The sequence below is a fragment of the Micromys minutus genome, assembly GCF_963924665.1.
Source record: "Micromys minutus genome assembly, chromosome: 7".
Lineage (NCBI taxonomy): Eukaryota > Metazoa > Chordata > Mammalia > Rodentia > Muridae > Micromys > Micromys minutus.
In genome coordinates, this window is record NC_137976.1 from 74,472,809 (window position 1) to 74,479,349 (window position 6,541).

A 6,541-nucleotide genomic window follows, 5' to 3' on the forward strand; every position below is an offset into this window, starting at 1 on the left:
TTACGGAACATTTTACCCAAACTCAAAAGAATATACCTTCTTGTCACCTTATAAATTTTTTCTCAAAAATTGATCACATACGTGGACACAAAGCAAGTCTCAATCAATACAAGAAAATTAAAATAACACCCTGCATCCTATCTGGCCATTATGACTAAAACTCAATATCAACTACAATGGAAACAACAGAAAGCTTACAAACTCATGGAAACTGAACAGACATACTACTAAATGAAAAACAAGTCACGTCAGCAATTGACAAAAAAACAAAAAGCTTTCTAGAATTGACTGAAAATGAATACACATCATACTCAAACTTCTGGGACACAATGAAGGTTCTTTTAAGATGCAAGTTTAAGACACTAAATGCTTACATAAAAAAGTTGGAGAAGTTTTATAGTAACTTAGCAGCACACATAAAAGGTCTTGAACATAAAGAAGAAATAATACCCAAAATAAACAGGCACCAAGATGTAACAAAACACAAAGCTGAAGATGGAAAAATAGAAATAAGCAAAAATTACAACAAATAATGAAACATGGAGATGGTTATTTGAGAAAAATAAATAAGATTAAGAGATACCCCAATTAACTAAGTGGTAGAAAAAGATATCTAAGTTAACACCATTAGAGGAAAAAGCAGGGATATAACAACAGACACCAAGGAAAATACAGAAAGCTATAAGAACATACTTTAAAAATCTATACTCCAGCAAACTTGAATACCTAAAATAAATTGATACTTTTTGTAATATACCACTTACCAAAATCAGATGAGCAATTTAAACACAATTACAAGCCCACGTGAAAAACAAGCAGTCATTAAATGTCTCTAAGAGAGAGAGAGAGAGAAACAGAAAGAGAGAGACAGAGACAGAGAGAGACAGAGAGACACACAGAGAGCGAGAGAGAGACCAGGGCCACCAGATGACTTTAGAACAAAAGTCTACCAGATTTTCAAAAAAGGATTAATGCCAATACTCCAAATTGTTTCACAAAATAGTAACAGAAGAAAGATTGTCCAACTCTTTTTATGAGGCTACAGTTACCCTGATACCCAATTACTCTGACACCCAAATCACAAAAAATGAAAAGACCCAACAAAGAAAAAGAATTTGAAACCAACTTCCCTTATGAACATGGCTGTAAAAATTCTCAATGAAGTACTTGTGAACTAAATATAAGAATACATCAAAAAGGTTATTCACCATGTTCAAATAAGCTTCATCTCAAAGATTCCAGGATGGTTCAACATACATAAATTGATAAATGCAATCTGCATATAAGCAGATTGAAAGACAAAATACCTAATAATCATCTATTTAGATGCAGAAAAGGTCATTGAAAACATCCAAAATCCTTTCATGATAAAAGTCTGGGAGAAGTAGGAGTTCAAAGAATTTACCAAAACATAAAAATGGCTATTTATATTAATTTCATAAATAACATCAACTAACATCAAACAGAGAGTTGCTCAAAGAAATTCCACCAAAATCAGGAGCAAGAGAAGGGTGACCCCTTTTCTCCAAACCCATTCAGTCTACTACTGAAGTCTTAACTAGAGCAATAAGACAGCTGAATAAGATCAAGGAGGTACAAACTGGAAGATAGAAACATGTCTCTATTTACAGGTGATAGGATAGTATCCATAGTGACCCTAGTAATTGCACCAGGAAACTCTTGCAATTAATCAACACATTTAGCAAAGTAACTATATACAAGCTAACACACCAGTAGTCTTCCTATACAGAAATGGCAAATGAACTAAAACAAAATATTGATATCAACAACAAAAAGTATAAAGTATCTTGACATAATTCTAACTAATCAAGTAAAAGACTTGTTAGATGAAAATTTTAAAATACTTGAGAAAGAAATTGAAAATAATATCAGAAGACAGAAAGGTCTCCCATGCTCATGGATAGGTAGGATTAATAGAATAAAAATGGCCATCCCATCAAAAGCAATCTATGGGAAAGGACTTTCTTAATAAAACAGTAAAAGAATAGGCACTGAGAACAGTATTAATAAATGGTACTTCACAAAACTGAAATGCTTCAATATGGCAAAAAACACCATTGGACAAAAAGCAGTAAGCTACAGAATGTGAAAAGATTTTTTTTTTTACTTTATTAAAATACTGAGTTTATTTCACATGTATATTTTTGTCTCCCTACAATTTCCACATCTGAATACCACGATTACTATATCCTATCAAAACATCCCATACATACTTAAAACCAAGTAAAGGTGGAGTTCCACCCTTGAAAACTAAACAGGGATTTTAGATAACACATTCTTGACAATTGAACCTGGACAATATTTATCAAACACAGTAAGGAAAGTTCTCACTTTGCATTATAAAAAGGACAGCCAGATATTAACTATTACAGAAATGAAGTAAGACAGAATATTTCAAACTGTTTAAACCATTTTTGTAGACTTTCTCTACTGCAAGAGATCATGAATAGTCATCTAGAAACAGAAATAATTCTTTATATAATTAATGAACCTGGCTTCCACTTTGGGAAGAGAACCACTTTTTTCTATACTTGCTTGCATTTTTGCCTTTATGCCTTCTATAGAACTAGGTCCTTTTGATGTTTTAGGAGGTTTTTTTTTTTTTTTTTTTTTTTTTGAAGGACTCTTGACCCTTTGGTCTTGGTGTTGATGGTTTTAAGTCTTTTCCATTTTAGTTTGATTTTTGTCCATTTTTGCTGGGGTATCTCATACAGGTTTCTTCACTGGAACCTTTTCTTCAGATTCCTCTTCATCAAAATCATCATCTTCTCCATTGTTCTCATCCTCCTCCTCCTCATCATCCTCATCAAAATTTACTTTTTTCTGTGGGTTCTTATTACCACCTCCAGAAGCAGATCTCTTTGCAGACATGCCTAAGAGTTGTACATCCTCCTCAACTTCATCTTCTGACTGTGCATTTTCCTCTATAGCTACTAGGTGCTGTCCACTAATGTGCACAGGCCCTGAACCACACTTCAACCTTAAGACCACAGGTGGTGTAATTGCAAAGCTCCCAAGGGAAACTGTTGGTTAAACAGACATTTTCAAAGTTGCCAGTGTTACTTTAATTGGACTGCCTTCATAGCTCATTGCTTCTGCCTCTATGACATGTAATTCATCTTTTGCTCCTGCTCATTTTCATCATTATCCACTTTAAAGTGATAGTCTTTGTCAGCCTTTAGTTCACAACCGAAAAGGTAGTTCTGAGGCCTAAGAGGGCTCATGCCCATATCCACTGAGTCTTGCGTGAGGTGGAGGCACGCACTTTGGTATGGGAGAAGCCGGACAGAAAACAATTGCTTACTGTTCCACAAACAGAAGTGCAGGAGAGAATCTCGCCTGGAAAGATTTTTCCAAGCTAATCATTCAATAGCTGGCCTTATTAGTCAGGTATCCTTAGAGTCACAATACTTATGGAATGGCTCTATATATTAAGCAAATTCATTGTAATAACTTATAGTCTGCAGTCTAACTAACCCAACAATGGGCTGCTGCAAATGGGAGTCTAAGAATCTAGTAGTTGCTCAGTCCCACGAGGGTGGGTGTTTCAGCGGGTCTTCTGTATAAACTGGAATCCTGAAGTAGGCTCCAACAGATGTGCTGGCAAGTAAGTGCACACTGGTGAAAAGCAGTGAGTCTTCCTTCTTCCAGGGTCCTTTTGTAGGCCTCCAGCAAAAGGTGTGGCCCTAATTTAAGGTGGGTACCAAGAGGTGTGGATTTGTAACTCACTCTGTCCCGGGTGACCTTGGACTCAGAAATCGGCTTGCCTCAGTCTTCTGGGATTAAAGATGTGTATTTCCTTGCCTAGGCCTAAGCTTTTGATGGCCGCTATGCATCAAGATCTGGGTCAAAAGTGTATCATCCGATGTCAAGGTGTGGATCAGAAACCTGTGTCTTCCAACCTCAAGATGTGGATGAGAGGTGTGTCCTCAATTTTTAAAAAGAAAAAATAAAGATATATATTATATATATATATATATATACATATACATATACATATATATATGCTCTCTCTTTCTTTTTCACACACACATATGTATGCATGTATGCATACTCACAAAAACCTGGACATAGCCCAATTAAAATATGGCCATATACATGAACAGCAGGGAAATCTCTAAAGTTGTAACTCATGCCGGAGAAGCACTTTTAAAAATACTCACCATCCTTAGTCATCAGGAAATTGCAAATAAAAATGACTTCAAGATTCTATCATACTTCCTGGAAGTAATCCAGGTCACTCAGTGAAGAAAAATTCCTCTGATAATGGCATGTAGCAACTAAAGGACTCCTAATCCTCTGCTTTACTCTTACCAGGGTCTTGCTCGTCATAATCAGACACTTCCTTCTGCAGCAGATGAAAACAAGTGCAGAGAACCACAGCCAAGATGCCAAGCATGAGAGATCTTGGAACATGCATCTTTATATGTGATGTCCTAGTCAAATCCCTCCCTTCAGGCCTAAGTGAACTCTGCAGAAAAGGAAGCAAAAAGTGTGCAAGAGCCAAAGGAGATGGGCATAGACACTGAGGAGACAGGTCTTCTAAACACAGCATGACCTATGAATTTACACAGACTAGAGCAGTATACTTTTGTCCTCTTTGGGTCTGTACCAGATTAGGTCTCAGAGCTGAAAGAAAAAAAAAGACACACCCATCCCTAACCCAAAAGTTATCTCTAATTCATAAATAATTGCAAGCAATAGATTAGTTTTCTTCATAAGTGTCTCACTGGGAAAAGAAACCACTCTTAAGGGTAGGCCCCAGCTCCACAGCCGATGGCCAACTCAAAATGAACTCAATGGCATCTTTGTTTCATAATATTGAGTCAGGATGTTTTTTAAACCTCACAGGTCCTTTGTTTATATACCATGCTTTTGTGTTTTTATGGAAATCCCGTGTGTCTGTGTCCATACGCATTTCTTGTGCTTTTTCTTTGCCTCTTTTTCTGTTTGTTTTGTCTTATCTGGTTGTATTTTATTATTATTTAGATGTTTATTTGTTTTCTAAAGAAAGGCAGAATATGTTTAGTTCTGGATGGGAGAGGAGGTTTGAAGGAACTGGAAGAAATAGAGAGAGGGGAAGAAAACCATAATCACTATAAATCTATTTTCAATAAAAAATAAACAGTCATAGTTCAGATTTCTATTGCTGCAACAAAACATCATGATCAAGCTAACATAAAGAACACAGGATCTATTTGGCTTTCCACTTCCATAATGTACCTCATCACTGAAGGAAACCTGGAACTCAGATCAGAAACCTGGAGCTGATGCAGAGGTCATAGAGGAGTGCTACTTACAACTGTCATCCCAAGCCTTGCTCAACCTGCTTTCTTATAGAGCCCAGGGCCACCAGCCTAAGGATAATTGGGCCTTCCCCCATCAATCACTAATTAAGAAAATGCCCTATAGGCTTGCCTGCAGCCTGATCTTATGAAAACATTTTTTAAGTGAGATTCTCTCCTCTCAAGTGACATTAGCTTGTGTCAAGTTGACATAAAACTATCCAGCACAATGATTTTGTCATTTTCTATTGTCTGGTAATTTAGTTTTATATTTTATAAAGATATTACACAATATTTTATATTAATATTAAAGTAATAAAATCAGACATATATCAATAAACAAGTTTTGAGAAATAGAAATACTTTAAATATTACATAATAGAAAATAAATATATCCAAGTAAATATTTATATAAAGATGCAACTCTGACTTTATAATGGCAGCATTGAAAATATTTAAGATATCCATTGAATCTTGTTTTGTTGTTGTGGTTTAAGACAGAGTTTCTTTCCGTTTCCTTGCCTGTCCTGGAACTTACTCTGCAGACCTGGCTAGCTTCCAACTCACAAAGGTCAGTTTAGTTCCACCTCCCAAGTGCTGGGATTAAAGGTATGTATCACCAGTGCCCTTGTCACTGATTCTTCATGAAAAGACTGATAGGACCTGTGGAGGGTAAAAAATAATAAACTTCCTGGCCTCCAGAAGCTTCTACTTCCTTAGTTCAGACAGATCATTAAGGCCCATATATACAGTATTTTTTTTTAATGTGGGGAGGCCTAGGCAGACAGAAGAAAAGGACTATAGCAATCTTGGAGGAAGAAGAGGAGACTTTTAAACAATTAGTTATGTGCAAATAGTTCTCATCTACTAGAAATACTTAAAGATAGTGGTTTTTTTTTCTCTTTATTTTTTCAGCTCTGGAAAAAAGTCTTTTGCTTTTTGGTCACAAGACCAAAGTCTTGGGAATGCTAGATCATACTAGATACCCAAGGTCTTGGGCACGCTAGACCTGACTACACATCCAATGTCTTGTGCATGCTAGACCACACTACACACCCATGATTTTGTGCATGCTAGACCTTACTAAACATTCAAGGTCTTGTGAATGCTAGATCATACTACATACCCAAGATCGTGGGCATGCTAGACCATACTACACACCCAAGGTCTTGTGCATGCTAGACCATACTACACACCCAAGGTCTTGTGCATGCTAGACCATACTACATACCCAA

The 6,541-nt window shown here is 36.3% G+C and overlaps 1 pseudogene across 1 annotated transcript; it reads right to left on the bottom strand.

Annotated features, from left to right (window-relative positions):
* Window positions 1-2,475: 2,475 nt before the first annotated feature.
* Window positions 2,476-3,257, bottom strand: LOC308422943 (nucleophosmin-like; annotated as a pseudogene). The gene has a single exon. The product of its transcript is annotated as a nucleophosmin-like (transcript).
* Between the last annotated feature and the right edge of the window lie 3,284 nt (window positions 3,258-6,541).